Genomic DNA, 21,912 nt, shown 5'->3' with positions numbered 1-21,912 from the left:
CATACTAGGCCCTCCTGGCTTTCATGATTTAGGGTGAAAGGTAAGGAATGATTCTTATTGTTTCACTCCTGAATGGCATCTTTTCTTTTGCTTTCATTACATTTAAATTTTTTTCTTTTACTTTTTTTTAGTCATTTTGATTATTATGTGATGTGTAGCAGTCCTTTGTTGTTGTCTTACTGAGATTCTGAATGTCTCTTATATGTGGATATGCATCTTGTCTTCTATGTTTGGAAAATTCTCTGAAATTTTTTCTCCGAAGAGGTTTCTAATTCCCATGAGTTATACTTCTAGAGATGCTTCAATGCCAATAGATAATAAATTAGGTCATCACATTGTACCCCATATTTCTTGAATTTTCTGGTTGTGTTGCTGTATTGTCTTCTCTATATTGTTGACTGTTTGGTCAGTTTTGAGTAAGCTGCCATCTAAGAATGAGATTTTATTTTCTATAAGGCCTAGTGTGCCACAGGTGGTTTCTTTTGAGATATTTATTTCATTTATTGTCTCCTTCATTTTGCTGACAACCTCTTTTTGGTTTTATTTAGGGCTTAAATTTTTTATTGATATGTTCTTTCATATACCATACAATTTTTCTGATTCCATTTCTAATGCATTTGATCATACTGTATATAAAAAATTCTGAATTCTGTTTCTGGGAAAATGGTAACCAAAAAAAGCAGGACTTATGATTCCTTCTGACACTCGATTTTGATTGCCTCAAAAACAGCATTCTATAAAGGCAGAAAATACTGTCAGCATAGAAATAAAAAGAATAAATTCAAGGAACAGAGTACAAAAAGATTAGAAGACAGACCAGAGATCAGAAAAGAAACCTGCCTGCCTTGTGGTGGTGGACGCAATGGCAGCACAATCTTGTCCCACAGCACCATCCTCAAGAGACAAAAAGGAAAACAAGGACCTGAACTGAGCAGCTTAAGATCTATGGGCTGTAAATCATCAGTTATTCTTACACAGATAACAAGCTACAACTTCCAGTTGCTGAGCTCACCACACCCTCCAGGGACTGACAAAACCCTGGCCAAAGTAACCAAAAGAAAGAGAGAATCAACTCTGATTATTAATTCAGAAGTGAGAAAGGAGTCATCACCATAGCCAGTGGAAAAATTCAAAGGATTACCAGAAACTATTTTGAAAATTTATACTCCAGTACACTGGAAAACATGGAAGAAAATGATAGATTTCTAAGCACATAAACCTACCTAAATTGAACTAAGATGACATAGCAAAACTAAAACAACAAATAGCAAACAAAGAATTAGAAACAGCAATAAAATATCTGCCATCAAATAAAAGTCCAGCACTAGCCGTGTATACCCGGCCCATGTCCTGACCTAGTGCTACCCTCGTGTACCCTACCTGAGCCTGAGACCAGTGCTAGCCTCTAAGCCATGCCTGTGCCCCAAGACCCAGAGCTAGCTGTCTACATCTTCCCTGAGCCCCAAGACCCACTGCTAGCTATCTGTGCCCACCCCATGCCCCAAGACTCGGTGCTAGCCTAGAGCACCCAGCTCACACCCTGGGTCTGGCACTGGCCCTGTGTACCCTGACTGAGCCATGGACTGGGTGCTAGGGGTCTGCATCCACCCACACCCTGGGACCAGCGATAACCATTCACTCAGTCTGTGCCCTGGGACCTAGCAGCTCTCTGGTGTTAACTGTGTGTGCCCCAGAACCCTACAGCAACCCTTTCCCCAGGGTGCACCTTGGGACCCCACGGGCTAGCCCAGTTAGAATTTCCAGAGACACAGAAAAAATCCTCAAGGTGCAATACCTGCACAGGGCCTCAGGAGAAGGTTCTAAGACTACTTTGGACACTCTCCACCCCTGCAGTAGGGAAGCACAGGCCTGAGTCCAGGGTGGAGAGTGCAGAGGCATTGACTACAGGCTGAAAATACACAGAACCCAGGACTTGTACAGAATTTATTAACAGTGACACCAGACACACTGACACCTAAACCCAAAGCTGTCAAAGGCAAGAAAGGGGTCCAAACACCCAGAGAGTGACCTAAGAAGGAGACAATAGAGTATAGAGCAAATTAAGAGACACTGGACTATACTGTGAAAGCAACCACAGCAATTAGACATTCAGATATTATATGGACCTGACCCCATATTTGTAAATTATTTGTAAATTATTTGTAAATTATTATTTTTATTTTTTGTTCTATTTTTCTCTTTTCTTTTCCTTTTATTTGGGGTCTTTTATATGTTTGATAGTTTGCTTTTTTTTCTGGTCTCAACACAGGTGCTAGTTCCTTTTAATTTATTCTTATCCTTTTTTCCTCTTTCTTACTCTTTTTTCTTTTTCTTTTTCCTCTTTCAGTTTTTTCTTTGATTATATAATAGTGAGCATTTGTAGCTTGTGTTGATACTTTATTTGTGTTTGTTTTCTCCTTCCCCCATCCCTCTTACAAACTTTCCTACTCTAGCCTATCTACTCCCTTCCCTCAAAACTTTTTTCCGTACTATATCTCCTTGCTTAATATTCAAAGTATTTCATATCTTCATACTTAAATACTCCACTAACTACAAGAATCTTACTATTTAATTCTCTCTCATTCTCAACAAGATATTACCTTATTATACTTAAATTCTTACTCAACCTAAACATATTCTCTACCTAACCAGATTCCTGTACTCATCACCCCAGCTCCTCCCCACATCACCTTTGGAAAAATACTGCTGACCTGCTGACATCTCTAAATTCCTAATAGTAAGATTGGATTAGACATAATACTCACAAACGATGAGGAGACATCAGAAAAAACAGGCCTGAGAACCTTGAAAATGCAAAAACCGGGAATAATGAAGAGATAACAGAAATCACGAATACTGACCTACAAGAAATGTAAGAAGGGGAGTTCAGAATTTTGATCTACAATATGATGAAAGGCTTTAAGACAAGTCTACAAGAAATGAAAGAGGAAATAGAAACACTAAGAAAGAATAAGAAAGAGGTCTGTAATGAAATGAAAGAGTCAATAAATAAAATGAAGACAACAATAAAAAGAAATTCTGGAAAATTAGATGGAATGGAAAGTAGAATATCACTGTTAGAATATAGTTCATTCAAAACCGAAAACACAGTAAAGAGCATACAGAAGTCATTACAGCAACAAAACCTAAACATCCAACAAATTTTGGACAATATGAAGCATCCTAACTTACAGATAAAAGGCATTGAAGAAGGGATAGAGGCATAGATACCAAGGGCATCCATAATCTCTTCAAAGAAATAATTTCAGAGAATTTTCCAAACATGGAAAGTGGCATACAGAACACCATTAAGCCAAGATCAAAGAAGGACCTCCCCATGCCATACAATAATCAAAATAACCAACATAGACGTCAAGGAAAGAATATTAAAAGCAATGAGAACAAAAGGATGGGTGACATATAGAGGGAAAACAATAAGAATCATCCCAGACTATACATCCCAAGTCATGAATGCCAGGAGAGACTGGTATGATGTGATCCAGACCCTGGACGAAAACAACTTCCAACCAAAACTGCTATATACAGCCAAACTATTATTTAAAATTGATAGAGAAACAAAAGTGTTTCAAGATAAGCAGAACTTCAAAAATTCATGAATTCTAAGCCTACACTAGAGAAAATACTTAAAAAATTAACCATAAAGAAGACAAAAGAAGCAGACTCCAGCACCAGAGAAGGGATGAAGTTGATCAGCAGGGCATTTAAGTAAAGAAGAAATAATATTATATCCAACAGAAGATAAAACACAAAATGACAAATAACAAACACCATATTTGAATAATAACACTGAATGTCAAAGGACTTTTCAGTCAAAAGACACAGACTGGCAATGCGAATTAAAAAAACATAATCCAAATATATGCTGTTTGCAAGAAACTCACCTTACAGCAAAAGACATTCACAGACTGAAATAGAAAGGATGGAAAAAGATATATCATGCCAATGGAGACCAAAAACGGGCAGGAGTAACAACACTGATATCCAAAAAAACAGACTTGAAGCTAAAACACATCAGAAGAGACAAAGAAGGGCACTTCCTTTTCTTAAAAGGAACAATCCACCAAGAAGAGATAATGATAGTAGATGTTTATGCCCCAAATGTGGGTGCAGCCACACTCGTAAAACAAACCCTCCTGGACATCAGATCTCAAATAGACCCAAATACAATAATAGTGAGAGACTTCAATACACCTCTCACACTACTAGATAGAGCTTCAAGGCAAAAGATAAGTAGACTCTTCAGAAATAATGAAAACTCTAAATCAAATGGACTTAATAGACATATACAGAATATTTAAACCAGGAATAACAGAATACACATTCTTTTTAGCAGCCCAGGGCACCTTCTCCAAAAGAGATCACATTCTGCGACACAAAGCACCAGCAAATTCAAAAGATGTAATATAATTCCCTGCATCTTTTCAGAGCATAATGGAATGAAAGTAGAAATCAACAAGAGGAAAACCCAAAAGAAACTATTTAAATACATGAAGATTGAATGATACACTATTGAATGATGAGTGGGTAAGATTAAAGATTAGGGGAGAAATAAATTTCTGGAATTAAAAGAGTGAAACAACTTACCAAAATCTATGGGACATTTTGAAGGCAATGTTGAGACGAAAGTTCATAGCATTGAGTGACCACATAAGAAGAACAGCAAGTCACCAAGCAAACAACCTAATGACACATTCAAGGACCTAGAAAGACTGCAACAGTCTAATCCTAAAGCCAGCAGAAGGCAGGAAATTATTAAAATCAGAACAGAAATAAATGAAATAGAGAATAAAAAAACTATTCAAATAATGAAAAAAACAAAAAGCTGGTTCTTTGAGAAGATTAATAGGATTGACAAATCCCTGGCCAACTTAATCAAAGGAAAGAATCAACTCAAATTATTAAAATCAGAAAGGAAAAAGGAGACACAACAACAAACAGAGGGGGAATTCAAAGGATTATCAGAAACTATTTTTAGAATTTATACTCCAAGGAGAGACTTCTGGGAAGATGGCGACCGAGAAAAGCGGGGCTTAAGAGCCCCGCTAAAAACTAATCTCCATTACCACAAAATCAGCGCCTTTCATAGCCAGAAAACACCATCACCAGAGAAACAAAAAATTCAGGCTCCAGAGAGAAAGCGGACTGAGAACAGAGCTCAGAGCCACAGAGGAGATACACCGGCCTCACGCCCGAGGACGTGGCAGCAGCGCCATACTGCCGGCGGCAGCGGCAAATTCACCGGATGGCTACAGCAAGCCGAGGTGAGCCGCTGCGGAACAGCCAGGTGGGATTTCTCTGCGCAGAGAACATCTAAAGCTCCCAGTGGCTGAGCTCAGCACACGCCGCAGGGATTCAGAGTGGAAATCAAAACCAAAAAGAAATACGCCAGCCTCACGGCTGAGGGCATAGCAGCAGCACCATATTGCCACCGGCGGCAGCAGCAGAGAATTCACCGAATCCAGTACAGCTACATCTGCGTACTCAAGAACAGTGAGTCAAATTGCGGGCCACAGAGGAGAAATCCCAGTACTGTACTCCCTGGGACTTGACCCAGTGGGGGAGGGGCGGTGGCAGAGATATCACATCATAGGAGAACGTGTAACCTGGCACCCCCCCACAGTCTAAAGCAGCCTCTATCGACTCTCTGGGTCGGAGACTCTGTGATACAACCCAGTAAAGGAGTAGTGGGGTCTGAGATACTACTGACTCGAGATCCAGAGCACCTTAAGTGAAGTCATAGTGACCCAAGGAAGAACCCAGAGAAGGCACAAACTTCCGAAATCATGGGAAAGAGGAATAATACTGGAGCAATGAATGCCCACAACCCCACAAAATCAGAACCTGATAAAACAGAAAATCAGAGATTTCTAGAAGATCAAATCAGGAAAATAACTGTAGAAATAATAGAGGTGCTTCAAAAAGAACTCAGAGAGAGCCAAAAAGAGATAAAGGATGCAATTAATGAAGTAAAGGCCTCAATTCAAAGCACAAACAACCGACTAGACCACATGGAGAACAGAATCTCGCTCTTAGAAGATGATCATTCCAAAAATGAACGCATAGTTTCTAATCTAGGAAAAATTATCCGACAACAGGAATCTGACATTGAAGAAATATGGGCCCATTTTAAGAGAGCTAACCTAAGAATAATTGGAATAGAGGAGGGAAAAGAAAGTGAAACCAAAGGGATCAACAATCTCTTCAAGGAAGTAATAGCAGAAAATTTTCCAAACATAGAGCAAGAGGTTGATACTCAGATCCAGGAAACTTATAGAACTCCCTTTAGACAGGATCGGAGAAGAGGATCCTCACGCCACATAATTGTCAAAATGACCAATGTGGAAGCCAAGCAGAGAATCTTAAAGGCAACAAAAACAAAGGGCCAAGTGACATTCAGAGGCAAGCCAATTAGAATCACTCCAGACTTCCCAAACCAAGTCATGAGAGCCAGAAGGGCTTGGAGTAACATATTCCAAACTCTGAAAGAAAACAACTTCCAGCCAAAAATTTCCTACCCAGCAAAACTTTCTATCAAATTAGATGGAGAAATAAGAAGCTTCCATGACAAACAGAAACTGAAGGAATTTTTGTCTTCAAAACCAGCACTAGAGAAAATATTCAAAGAGATTAACTACAAAGAAGAAATAGGTAACACACACCAGAACCAGAGAAACAAGAGTTTCCATCCAACAGTCAACTAAGATTGGTTATCTGTGGAGATTCATTACTTATGTTAGTCTTTTACCTATCTCTAAATGGTATTGTTTGCCTTTATAGTTGTTAATTTTTATGATTTCTAATTGGAATATTAATATACCTTCAGATATAGCATTTGGAAATATTTTATCCCATTCTATTAGTAACTGTTAACTCTGTTTACATTGTCTTTGGATATACAATTTTTTTTTTTATTTTTTAGGGAGTTTGTATACTCTTCTGTTGCCTGTGCCTTTGAAATCATATCCAAGAAATCCCTGCCAATTTCAGTGTTGTGAGGTTTTATGACCCAGATTTTCTCCTAAAAGTTTATAGTCTTAAGATTTATATTTAGGTCTTTTATCTATTTTGAGTTAATATTTGTATATGGGATTAGGTAAGGGTCCAACTTTATTCTTTTCCATGTAATTATTATGTTTCAACAATATTTAGTTAAAATATTATTATTTCTACCACCAAATGTTCGTGGAAACCTTGTCAAAAATAACTTGACAATATAGGGAAGAATTTAGGTCTAGGCTTTTATTTAACTCCAATGGTTTATATATCTGCCTTTAGAATAGTACTACACTGTTTCAATTATTGTAGCTTTATATGGTTTGAAATCAGAAAATATATATCTTCTAGCTTTGTTCTATTTCAAGATTGCTTTGGGTATCTAGAGTCCATATTCCATATTAGGATAGAGTTTTTTTTCTGAAAAATAAATATATAAATATATGATAGTTTCGCCTAAAAAAATAGAAAAAAATATTCTCTGATATGAAAGAAAGTAAAAAGAAATATTGATATGTTATCTTTAAGTCATCAAAAGCTTGGTATCAGACAAATGAAACTGTTATGTGAGATTATCATTTTTAATTTTGGATAAATTGCTATAATACTAGATGTCAACCACTAAGCCAAGCATGGGAGAGAGGGATGGGGAGAGAATGGGGTGGGGATTGGGTTGGGGCTGACTGGGCGATGTGTGTATGTATGTCTAGAAAAGTTTGTATCCCACTATGATGTATGAATACAGTGCACCAATAAAATAAATAAATAAATAAATAAATAAATAAATAAAAAAGAATTTATACTCCAAGAGACTGGAAAACATGGAAGAAATCGATAGACTTCTAAGCATATATAACCTACCTAAACTGAACCAAGAGGACATAGCAAGCCTAAACCTACCAATAGGAAACAAAGAAATAGAAACAGCAATCAAAATTCTGCTATCAAAGAAAAATCCAGGCCCTGATGGGTTTCCAGCTGAATTCTACAAATCTTTCAGTGAAGAACTAATACCAATACTCCACAAATTGTTTTGGGAAATTGAAAGAGAATTCTCCCTAATTCTTTCTATGAGGTCAATATCATATTAATCCCCAAACCAAATAAAGATACTTCAATAAAGGAAAATTAGAGACCAATATCCTTAATGAACATAGATGCAAAAATTCTAAACAAAATACTAGCTATACACATTCAAAATCATATCAAGAGAACTGTACACCATGACCAAGTTGGTTTTATTCCAGAAAAGCAAGGCTGGTTCAACATACACAAATCAATACATGTTATTTATGACATAAATAGAACAAAACCAAAAAACACCTGATCATATCAGTAGATCCTGAAAAAGCATTCTACAAAATGCAACACCCATTTATGTTAAAAAAAACACTGCAGAAAATTGGAATAAAAGGAACATATTTCAATATCATTAAGGCAATATACAATGAACCCAAAGCCAACATCATATTGAATGGGGAAAAACTGCAAGAATTCTCATTAAGGAACAAGACAAGGATGCCCATTATCACCACTTCTTTTCAATATAGTCCTTGACACTCTTGCCACAGCAATAAGACAAGGAAATCAAAGGAATTCAAATAGGAAGAGAGGAATTAAAACTATCCTTATTTTCAGATGATATGATTCTTTAGAAGATCCAATAAACTCAACCAAAAGACTTCTGGAGCTGATTAATTCAGCAAAGTTGCAGGATACAAAATCAACCTAAAGAAATCAGTTGGTTTTCTTTATGCCAACAATGAATCCACAACAAAAGAAATAAAGCAAACTATCCCATTTACTATAACCTCTCAACCAATAAAAATACCTAGGAATAAACCTAAGCAAAGATGTAAAAGACTTCTTCTACAGAGAAAACTACAAAACATTAAAGAAATTGAAGAAGACCTTGGAAATGGAAAGATCTCCCTTGCTCATGGATAGGCAGAATAAATATCAAAATGGCCATTATGCCAAAAGTGATCTATAGATTCAATGCAATTCCCATTAAAATACCAACATTTCTCATAGACCTGGAAAAATCAGTTGTGAATTTTGTATGGAGAAAGAAAAGACCCAGAATATCCAAAGCAATTCTCAGCAACAAGAACCAGGCAGGAGGCATCACAATCCCAGACTTCAAATTATACTATAGAGCAATAGTAGTAAAAACAGCATGGTATTGGCACAACAATTGGCAGACTGACCAGTGGAACAGAATAGAAGATACAGAAAGAAACCCACACATCTATAGTCAATTGATCTTTGACAAAGGGGCAAAACTCATACGTTGGAGAAAAGACAGCCTTTTTAACAAATGGTGCTGGGAGAACTGGCTATCCATTTGTAAAAAAATTGAATCTGAATCCTTACTTCTCACTGTGCAGAGGAATCAACTCAAGATGAATCAAAGACTTAGAAATTAGACCAGAGACTGTGAAGTTATTATAGTAAGGCATAGGATCAACACTCCAACATATAGGCATAGGCAGTAACTTTCTCAACAACACGTCCAAAGCACAGGAAATTAAAGAAAGAATTAACAAGTGGGATGGCATTGAACTAAAATGTTTCTTCTCATCAATGGAAACCATCAAGAACCTAAGAAGGAAGCCTACAGAATGTGAGAAGATCTTTACCAGCCACCACTCTGATAGGGCCTAATATCCAGAATAAACAGAGCTCAAAAGACTCTACAGTACCAAAACAAACAATCCAATCAAGAAATGGGCAAGTGAACTGAATAGACACTTCACAAAAGAAGAGATACAAATGGCCAATAGATACATGAAAAGATGTTCTATATCATTAGCCATCAGGTAGATGAAAATTAAAGCTATGCTGAGATTTCGTCTAACTCCAATCATAGTGGCAAGCATAATGAAATCAATAAAAACAAATGCTGTTGAGAATCTGGGGAAAGAGGAAATCTTTTACACTGTTGGTGGGAGTGCAAAGTAGTTTGGGTGTTATAGAGATCAGTATGGAGATTCCTTAGAAAACTTGGAATGAATCCACCATATGATCTGGCTATACCACTCCTGGGTATCTTTCCAAAGGTGTTGAAATCAGAGAACTACAGTAACATGTTCATATCAACACAATTTGTAAAAGCCAAAATATGGAACCAACTTAGATCTTCATCAACAAATGAATGAATTGCAAAATTATAATTGCAAAATTATGTAAAATATAGAGAATGGAATTCTACTTAGCTATAATGAAGAACATAATTAGGTCCTTTTCAAGAAGATGGAAATACCTGGAGAACATGGTGTTAATTGACATTAGCCAAACACAGAAAGAGAAAGGACATATGTTTTCTTTAATATGTCCAAACTAGTGAGGGACTTCAGATAATATAGGAGAAATCCCAGAATAGCTGAAATTTAAGGGTAGGAGACAAAGAATGCTTAGATTGATTAATTGAGCTACATGAGAGTAAGTGCAAAAGTATGAATATAGCATGGTCAACCTGGACAATCATTGTTAGTTTGTGGGAAGGTGAAGTAGGGGGGAGAGGGCAACAAGCACAGTCTGATTGTATGCCATTGTCAATATGTTCCACATAAAAATAAAAAAAATCTGAATTCTGAAATTTTCTGCAGCTCTATATTGGTGATCTCCATTGTTGTTGAGATGTAGTTTATTATTTTCTTATTGTTTTTAATTCTCATTCTTTCAGAGTTTTTAGGATTGTATCTCTGTTGTTTTGGCAACCTCTTACTTTGTGTGTGGGACTCATATATTGTCTTACTCTCCAATCATAACCTGTCCTATATAGTGGTGTATGATTACCTCAACAAACCTGTCTCAGCAACTTCCGGGAAGATGGCAACTGAGAAAAGCACCATTTACTAGTTCTGCTAACACTCGATCTCTTTTGCCACAAAATCAGCACTTTTCATAGCCAGAAAACACTATCATCAGAGAAATAAAAAATGTAAACACAAGGGAAAGAGAAAAAAAAAAGTCTAGAAAAACAACCAGAGACCAGAAAAGAAATCAAGCCCACAATGCAGCTGCAGAGCCATGCCGGCACCATCTTCCCTCACAGCACCAGGCTCCAGAGAAGACAGGTAAATAAGGAGCTGAAGTGAGCAGCTGCGGATAATTCAGGTGTAATTCAGCAGGTCTTTGAGCACAAAGAATGTCTAAAACTCCCAGTGGACAAGATCATCAAGCCTTCCAGGGACTCAGAATGGAGCTCAAAACCAGAAAAGAAATATGTCAGCCTAACAGCTGAGGGCGTGACAGTGGCTCCATATTGCCAGCAGATGCGAGTTCACCAGACGCGCGAAAGTTCTAGATCGGCACACACAATAACCATAAGTAAAATTGCGGCCCCTATAGGAGAAATTCCAGTACTGCTTGTGCAGCTTTGATAATCTCCCTGGGTCTGAAATTTTACAGACCAACCCAGTGAAGGAATAGCAGTGGCAGAGATACCACACCCTAGTTGCAGCTCCCTGTGGGAAAACTCCCAGCCCGGCAACCCATGCAGCCTCGATTAACTCCCTGGGTCTGAGACTTTATGATACAACTTCAGTAAAGGAGTAGTGGTGGCTGAGATTACCACAAACTCCATATTCAGAGCACCCTAAGTGGGGTCGTGGTGACCCGGGGAAGAACCCAGAGAAGGCACTAACTTCTGAAATCATGGGAAAGAGGAACAACAATAGAGCAATGCCCACAACCCCATAAAATCAGAACCAGATAACACAGAAATTCAGAGATCTCCAAAATACCAAATCAGGAATATAACTCTAGAACTAATACAGGACTTTCAAAAAGAATTTAGAGAGAGTCTAAAAGAAATAAAGAATGCAATCATTGAAGTAAAGGCATCAATTCAAACTATAAACAATCTATTAGACCACATGGAGAATACAATCTCACTCCTAGATGATGATCACTCCATAAATGAATGCATAATTCAGCAGGAATCTGACATTGAAGAAATATGGGCCCATTTTAAGAGAGCTAACCTAAGAATAATTGGAATAGAGGAGGGAAAAGAAGGTGAAACCAAACGGATCAATAATATCTTCAAAAATAATAGCAGAAAATTTTCCAAACATAGAGCAAGAGGTCGATATCACAGGTCCAGGAAACTTAGAGAACTCCCTATAGACAGGATCAGGGAAGAGGTTCTGCATGCCACATAATTGTAAAAATGACCAATGTTAGGAATTAAAAGTTATCTCTCAATAATCACACTGAATGTGCATGGCCTCAATTACCCAAAAAGAAAACAAAGTGGCAAAATGGATTAAAAAGCAGAATCCACCGTCTGCTGCTTACAAGAAACACACTTTACAAGTAAAGATAGTAACAAATTCAAGGTAAAGGACTGGATCAAAGTAATTCAAGTTAAGTAGCCATCCTAACAAATGTGAAGTAGTATTTCACTATACTTTTTATTTGTATTTCCTTAATGATTAATTATATTATAATAATGATGAGTGATATTCATGTGTTTATTGGTCATATAAAAATCTTTGGAGATTCATTACCTATTTTAGTCTTTTACCTATTTCTAAATTGTATTGTTTGCTTTTACTGTTGCTAATTTTTAGGATTTCTAATTGGAATATTAATATACCTTCAGATATAGAATTTGGAGATATTTTATCCCATTCTATCAGTAACTTTTAATGCTGTTTGTATTGTCTTTGAATGTACAATATTTTTTTTTTATTTTTTCATGAACTTTTTTTATTCTTTTGTTGCCTGTGCCTTTGGAATCATATCTAAGAAATCACTGACAGTTTCAATGCTGTGAAGTCCTATGACCCAGGTTTTTTTCTAAAAGTTTATAGTCTTAAGATTTACATTTAGGTCTTTTATTTTGATTTAATATTTGTATATGGCATTAAGTACGAGTCCAATTTTATGCCTTTTTATGGAATTATTATTTTTCAACAATATTTAGAGAAAAGATTATTATTTCCTTCACCAAATGTTCTTGGAAACCTTGTCAAAAACAACTTGACCATATATGGAAGAATTTATTTCTAGGCTTTTTATTTTACTCCACTGGTTTATATATCTGCCTTTATAGCATTACTACACTTTAGATTATTGTTGCTTTATAAGGTTTGAAATTAGAAATTGTACATCTTCTAGCTGTGTTCTTTTTTGAGATTGTTTTGGGTGTTTAGAGTTCATATCATGTTAGGATAGATTTTTCTGAAAATAAATAAATAAATAAATGTATAAAAATAAAATAAAGTAAAAAAAGGAATTTGAAAAAACAAATCTATCTCATATAATCAGAATCTTGAGTTAGTCCCCCCTCCTCACCTTAACTTTTAAAATAGTATATAGTTTTTAGTGCAGATAAGCATCACGCTAATTTGAACCAAGCCTCTATGCTCTCTAAAAGAGCCAAACTCAGAAGAGCCACATACTTAATATTGTGAGTCTGTGGCCCAACTAGCTGATATTTGGTACTCCAGAAACACCACGACTGTTCAGTGGATTACAATCATATGAAATAGTGTGAACCACTGGCATTAATATATGTGGCTGCTGAACACAACTCAGCAGGGCCAGAGATAATGATGTTCTGATCCTTCAGTCCAACTTGCTGAGTCTTGATTACATTGATGTGTCTCTTGCTATGTATTTTATTTGTTGTCTGACTAAAATCAAGAATGAGATCACAGACAGCAAGTACAGAACTCAGGACTTTATTTAGTAAAAAAATATATAATTATAGTTTAAGCAAGCAAAGCAAAAATTTCTCAAAGAGTGATGAACCCCAAGTGAGGGTACCAGAATTGATTCTGGTCTGGAAGTATATTCTTTTTCTGCTGGCCTATCAGGTATCTCCAAACTCCTTTCCAATGGTCAATTAGTTATTGTGATCCTGTGGTTTACATACTATGACCATTGGCCATATTCTGATTTTGTTATTTTGTCACTGTGTTTAGGTTCTACCTTCATGTTTAGGTTATGCCATTATGTTTAAGTTTTGCTGTTGTTTAGGTTCCTTGTTTTTGTCTCTATTCACATCTACTTTTGGCTAACTTTCTTAATTTTGTCATTTACTTCAACTTTTTCATGGATGATTACAGAATGAATTCCCTATAGACCTTACTTCTCTGACTACAGTTTGCTAACTCTTCACCATGAGCACATTAAACACTATTAGCCTTCATATCATGAAACCCAGACTCTGCTGGCCAAGGAATTGTAATGTTTTGTAGTGTTTTCAGCCTGCAGAGTGTATTAGTCAAATTGCGCAGGGACACTGCACTGCTGCAGTCATGTGAATCCCTGCTGACCCATGGTTTCCCGGCTTGCTGACCCATGGTTTCCCTGCTTTTGGGACCCAAACTCTGCCAGGGAAGGGATTGTACCATTCTTAGAATTTATTTAGCCCCAAGAACATCTCTGCTTCTCTGGGCAGCTATAATCATGGGAGACCTTGCCAGCCTTGGTATTCATGGTGTCTAAACACTGCCAGGCAAGTGTTTATAGCCTTCTGAGCCTTTGGTACAGTTGGCTGGGTTATTTCACCCCAGAGACAACACTGCTGATGATCCTTTGGCAGTTGCTGAAGACTCCAAAGGGGTGGGTGGACTGCTGACTCTAGGTCCTGCTCAGGTAGAAAGTGTCTGCTAATTCACCTGTCCAACTGAGCCTGACTGTAGCTTCTGCTCCCTCTCTCTCTCTCTCTCTCTCTCTCTCTCTCTCTCTCTCTCTCTCTCTCTCTCTTTCTTTTTGTGTATGTGTGTTATTAGAGATTAAATTCAGTAGGGTTCTACCTCTGAGCTACATCTTCAGCCTAGTGTGTGTGTGTGTGTGTGTGTGTGTGTGTGTGTGTGTGTGTGTGTTTTAATTTGAAATAGAAAAGATCTCTCTAAGTTGCTGAGGCTGGTTCTGAACCTATGATACAAGGCATTGTCTTCTAATGGAGAAAAATAGCATACAAGAACCTTTACTCCATAAGTAGCCCAAAGAAATGGAAAAGAAAAATTTAGGATCCTGTAAAACAAAATAGAAATATTAATAGAAAGACTAATAACCACAATGTGTTAACAAAAACTAAAAATAATAATGACAAATTACAAATGAACATACCTGTTCTCTCTTTTTTTCTCTCTCTCTCTAATTTGTTTTTAATTAGATAACCAAGCTGAGGGGAGAGAGAATAGGGTGGGAATTGGGGAAGAGCTAAATGAGTGATGTGTGCATGTATGCCTTTACCATTTTGTACCTGATCAAGGTGTATAACTACAATGTACAAATTTAAAAAAATTTAAAAATACCCAAGCTAAATTTTTTCTTTTTTTTCACTATTAAAGACATACCAATGATGATAATAGTGATAAATTGCAGAAGATGTGGTCACTTGATTTTATTTCTTCCTCTGTCCTTGCATTGTCTACAATAATACCAATTTTATGCTTTCCACAGAATCTACCAGGTAAATGTAAGAATAATTGTAATTCATTATTTAATGGTCAGTCATTTCTAGCCATAGCTCTGATTCTCAGAGCATGGCTGAATTATATTTTCTTGTGAAAATGCCATGTCTACTGATAGAGGTCAAAGAGATATAGTGTCATGTGCTAGTGGTTTTGAACAAATGAAACTATGTGGGCTGGGGATATAGCTCAATAATAGAAAAATTACTTAGCATTCTGGAAACCTTGGTTCCATCTCTAGCATGGAAAGAGAAAGAAAGGGGAAGAGAGAGAGAGAGAGAGAGAGAGAGAGAGAGAGAGAGAGAGAGAGGGAATAAGAGAGAGAGAGAATAAGAGAGAGAGAGAGAGAGAGAGAGAGAGAGAGAATAAGAGAGAGAGAATAAGAGAGAGAGAGAGAGAGAGAGAGAGAGAGAGAGAGAGAGAGAGAGAGAGAGAGAATACAACACTGTAGCTATATATTTTATTTATGGTCCAGAAACTTATTAGAATGTATATTTGTTGCTCATTATTTATTATTTATTTGAAACACAGTCTTGGTAGGTTGCTAAGAGTCTCACTAAATTGCTGAGACTTGCCTCAAATGTATGATCCTCCTATTTCAGCTTCTTGTGTATTGAGATTATAAGCATGTGCCACATGTGTCCAGATCATTATTTAACCTTTAAAAATGTTTTAAGTCTCAAGTTCATAACTGTCTTTTATAAATTAAAGATAGTAGCTAGATGTGGTGGCTCACACCTATAATCCCAGTACACGAGAGGCTGAGACAAGATCTTCACTGATTTGAAGCCAGCCACAGCAACTTAGTGATGTCATAAGCAATCTAGCAAGACCCTATTTTCAAATAAAAGATAAAATAGGGCTAGAGGTGCAGCTCAGAGGTAGAATGCCTCTGGGTTCAATCTCCAGCACCACATAAAAATAATATACTGAAAAATACTTAAACATTTTTACCTAAGATTATTTAATTTTTAAACTACTTCAAAGAATTTTTGAAAGATAAAATCACTATTAAAATTATTGTGGAAACAAAAGGTACATGTGTAATTAGTAAAATCTAATTTTTTATCTTATATTTTATTGGAACAAAATATTTTTATTAAAAGCAGAGATTATTCTTTCATAATTTAGGGATATTTTGCAAATACCTTAGCCACTTAAATTTTTTGTAAATTAAATTAAGAATTAGTCCTAAACTGTGTGTGATGGCCCATGCCTGTGATACAAGTACTTGGGAGACTAAGACAGGAGGATTACAAGTTCAAGGCCAGCCTTGGCAATTTAGTCAACCCTCAGCAACTTAGTGAAACCCTATTTCAAAAATAAATAAAATAGGGCTAGTGGTGAAGCTCAGAGGTAGAGCACCCCTAGGTTCAATTCCCACTATCAAAAAAATTAGTCATAGAAACTGCATTTTAAGTACATACCAGCTATAAATAGCTAGTGGATACAGTACTGAATAGTAGAGGTGTGAAACATTTTTCATCAGCATAGAATGCTCTCTAGAGCAGAACTGTTTTAGAAAAAAAAATGTGTTTTTAATTAATTGTGTTGATTTTATTTAAAAAAAAATAACTCACTTCCCTTTACAGGAAAAATTTGATTTTTTAGAATGAGTGTGTATGTATTTTTACAGTTTTTTTTTAACTTGTTTGAACATGTCTTTTTCTTGTTGACATATAGGTACAGCAAAGTTAAGAGCCTGGAAACGTAAACAGTCTAATTTGATTGCCAACAAATTTAAAGATCGGACATTTGAGATTAATGCTAAGGATTTCTCTTATGCTACTTGGGTAAAGTAAAATATTTTGTATGAGAAGCCAGTTAATTTAATCTTTACAATTTTCTGTTGAGGGACTTAAGAAAATAACCATACCATGTTCAATTTAATATAAGTCTTTTAGCTGGAGGTGGTGACAAATGTTTGTAATCCCATTACTTGGGAAGCTGAGACAGAAGGATCGCAGATTTATAGTCAGCCTCAGCTACTCAGGCCCTCTGCAAATTAGTTAAGAATCTGTTTCAAAATAAAGAATAAAGAACAAAAAGTAGAGCTGAGGGTGTAGCTTGAAGGTAGAATGTCCCTGGGTTCAATCACCAGTATCAAAAACATAAATAAATAAATAAATAAATAAATAAATAAGACTCTTCTAATTAAATTATTTTTGACATAATGAAAACAGGACCCACCTTGCCTTAGTGGCATTGCCAAGAGCTTGGCTAGTGTCAGAGACAGACACCAGTTTTTCTGTTTCTTTTAATATATCATTTAATTAATGAGTTTATTTTTGTGGTACTGGTTATTGAACCCAGAAGCATTCTACCTCTGAGTTATACCCCAAGCCATATTTTATTTTGAAACAGGCACCTTGCTAAAGTAGAGGGTCTCCCTAAGTTGCTGAGGCTGGCCATGTACCTGCATTTCTCTTTTCACAGAATCCCAAATTCTAGGATTATGGCTGTGTGCCACTTTACTTGGCTTATTTATGCTAATTTAACTTTTATATTATTATATATTTATTATTTTCTGAAAATATAAAGATGGCATTTACTGAGATGACATGCTGGCATCAATATTAATTTTTATTATGTTTTATTAATTTTATTAGTTTATTAATTTTTATTATGTTTAAATGAGCTACTCACTAGATGTTAAAACATATTGCTACATTGTATTTTATTAAAAATATTTAATTACAATATCAAAAGGAGGACTTTGTTTTTATAGGTGAGAAACCAGCCTAAAATACAAGTATCATGGCATTAAACTAGTGGCATATAACTATATTTTGTTTAGAATTTTTGCATCTATGTTCATCAATGATATTGGCATATATATATATATATATATATATATATATATATATATATATATATTTAGGTATCTTTATGGTTTGGGGCTCATATGATACTGGCCTTATAGAAGGAATTTGGGAGAATCCCATCTCTTTCAATTTCCTGGAACAATTTTGTGAAGTATTGGATTTTTTTTTTTTTTTTTTTTTTTTTTTTTTTTTTTTTTTTTTTTTTACTGAAGGTTTTGTAGAATTTAGCTGGAAACCCATCAGGGCCTGGGTTTTCTTTGATGGCAGAATTATTATTGCTTCTTAGATTTCTTTGTTTGCTATTCATTGGTTTAGGCTTGTTATATCCTCTTGGTTCAGTTATGTAAGTTATATGTGCTTAGAAATCTATCGATTTCTTCCATGTTTTTCAGTCTATTGATATATACATTTTCAAAATAGTTTCTGATAATCCTTTAAACTTCCTCACTGTCTGTGGTGATGTATTCTTTTTTATTTCTTATTTTAATAATTGAATTTTTATTAATTTTATTAATTTTTTATTAGTTTGGACAGGGGTTTATCAATCTTATTAATCTTTTCAAAGAACTAGATTTTTGTTTTGTTGTAAGGCTGTAAGGTTAATTTCTTGCAAACAGCATATATTTGGATTATGTTTTTTAATCCACATTGCAGTCTATGTCTTTTGATTGGTGAGTAAAGGCTTTTGACTTTCAGAGTTATTACTGACATATCATTTTTTGTTTCCTGTATTTTGTATTTTGTCTTTCTGTTTGATATTCTGTTATTTCTTCTTTATTTAGATGCCCCACTGATTAACTTCATTTCTTCTCTGCTTCTGAAAATTGCTTCTTTTTTTCTTTATGATTTATTTATTTTCTCTATGTTGGCTTTGTATTCATGAATTTTTTTTGGACATTCTGCTTATCTTGAAACACTTTTGTTTCTTCATCAATTTTGCATAATAATTGCTGGATATAGCAGTTTTGGTTGGAAGTTGTTTCCTTCCAGGGATCACATCATACCAGTCTCTCCTGGCATTCATGACTTGGGTTGTATAGTCTTGCTGTAGGATAGAAGGAATAAGTAGGTAGAAAGGAGACAGACAGGAAGGAAAAGTAAAAAAATATAACTTTGATTAAGAACCTAAAGCTGAAGTGCTTCAGCCTCTAGCCCACAAACCAGTTCTCTTTCCCAGGCCTGACTCTACCATAAATTCTTGGGAAACCTGTAGATCCTAGAGTTAACAATATTTCCGAGAAAACCTATAATTTAGGATATTCTAGCTTATCCATCAATCAACTAATGAGGGCCCCAATCCACCCTAAGGCTGACCAGACCACAGACCATCAGGAAGCGCCTCGGGACTACTGGACTGAGCTCATCCACCCTAAGGCTGCCAGACCACCTGCCCACCATAAACTGCCTTGGGACTACCGGACTGAGCTCATCCTCACATACCATCTCTAGCCCACCCCTCATGAAAGTCCCCTATAAGAAGAAAATCCTGAACTCCCAAAAGGCCTTCCTCATCTTGAGGTGGCCCGCATTCTCTCTTGAATGGGTATTTCCTCCCCTTTTCCCCAATAAACCTCTGTCTATGTCTCTAACTGGCGCGTGCTGAAATTCTTTTCTGTCACGTTAGCCAAGGACCCTGCAGAACCTGAGTTCCTGATCCGAGAACTCACCCCAACATTTTTGGCAACCACAAAGGGATCACAGGTTAGAGACATCAATTTGGGTGAGTTTGCTAAAATGTTGTTTTGCACCCCCTCTTTAAATGTTTCTTTAATGTATATATATATATGTATGTATGTGCATGTGCAAAACCTCTGTCCTTCGGTTTCATGGACCAAGAGAGCATAAACTCGGCCTGCCCTTTTTGTATGGGACCATGCAAATTAAGGGTGGCAGCTGACGCTGTCCTTAGAGGCCTGGCGAGAGTCTTCGAACTCGAAAGCTGAGCAGGAGTTCAATGGTCCCTTTTTCTTTTGCCTTTCCTTATGTAAAATATGTAGGATCTTTTTGTTGTTGTTGTTGTCTTTTGCTGTTTTAATTGCATAAACTTTGCTTAAGTTAGGGAGTTATGGGATTTGGGTAGAGATCTTCTTCTCTTTTTTCTGGCCAAACCTGCTTCCCCTTAGAAAATGAGTGCTTATTTATAAAAGCACCATAGACAGGGCCAACCCCTTTAGGAAACATACCCCGTTCCTGGATTAGATGGAACATGGAATTGCTCGTCCAGAAAAATGCATATAAGGGTCTGGTTTCCCAGCATTTTGAGTTCCCAACTTTTGTGGGGTTGGTTCGAGACACCGTGGAAGGTTACCGACCTTGATGTGAAAGTCAAGGGAGCTGCCTTCACAAAACACCACATACCTCGACCTGATACACATTAAGGGCCAACTTTGACTCTTTAAACCCTTTGTTGTAAGTGTAATATGTCTCTTTGTAATCTTATGAGAATTTTGCCTTACCTAAATATGTTGACTTACATAATTATTATTCTTTTTGGTACTTAATATATGGGAAATAAGTTAGTACAGTTTTAAGATAGATATAGCCAAATGGAAAAATGTTTTGTTAAAGACTTAACCCTTTGTTAACATTATCTCATTGAAAAAGAAATAGCTTTATAGCTGCAGGGGGTAAAACCTGTTCTGCTTAAGCTGTGTTTTGTGTTACAGTGGACCTCATGATAAAGGCATTATTTCCTCTTGTTCAATAGCTAAATGCGATCTTTTACTGACATCTGCCTAATTTTGTTCCTTCTAGGAAGGTCCTTAAGTCCTTTAAGATGTGCAAAAATTGTTGTGTGTCTTTATGAAAGTATATGAGTGTATGTATGCATCTATGTGTTATTATTGTTGTAGAGTTATAAACCTTAAGAGTACCTAAGTTATTTGAGTTCTCAGGGATATCATTTTCATGAGTTTTTTGTTTGTTTGTTTTTTTGTTTGTTTATTTCTGAGGACCCCAAGAAGGCTTGGAGGATCCTGGTAGGGACTGATAGAAGCACCCTGAAAACTGCATATTGAGAATTCAAGGATGCTTGATTCTCAAATTGCAGATAAGATTGGGCTGCAACTCCATGGCAGGGATGCCTAGTCATTGGTAGATTGGCAGCAAGGACAGATATAAAAGTCTGATCCTGACTGAGATGATATCCAAGTTTTGTTGTTGTTGTTATTATTGTTGTTGTTTAGTACACAGAAACCCTTGAAGCATGCAGATTACAACATTATGGGTAATTCCATTTCTATCCCTGAGGACTCACCCCTTGGGTGCATATTAAATAATTGGAAATATTTTAAAGGAATGGACTTAAGAAAAAGAAGATAATATTTCTTTGTAATATAACATGGCCTCAGTATAAATTAGCAGGAGGAGAAGTATGGCCTAAAAATGGGACTCTGAATTTTAACACAATATATCAGCCTGATATATTCTGCAGGCAAGAGGAAAAATGGAATAATATTCTGTATGTTGAAGGGTTCATGGCCTTATATTTGAACCCCAAATTATGGGGGTCTTATAAAATTCCTTATGCTCATGTACCCTTTGAACAAAGTAAAATATGAGCAAGATCAAATGGAGGATTTGTTTTTAAGTGTTCCAAATAGAACTCCTCCAGCCACCATAGCTCCAACTGT

The sequence above is a fragment of the Muscardinus avellanarius genome, assembly GCF_963383645.1.
Source record: "Muscardinus avellanarius genome assembly, chromosome: 1".
In the NCBI taxonomy this organism is placed as follows: Eukaryota; Metazoa; Chordata; class Mammalia; order Rodentia; family Gliridae; genus Muscardinus; species Muscardinus avellanarius.
This window is presented reverse-complemented; position numbering follows the sequence as displayed.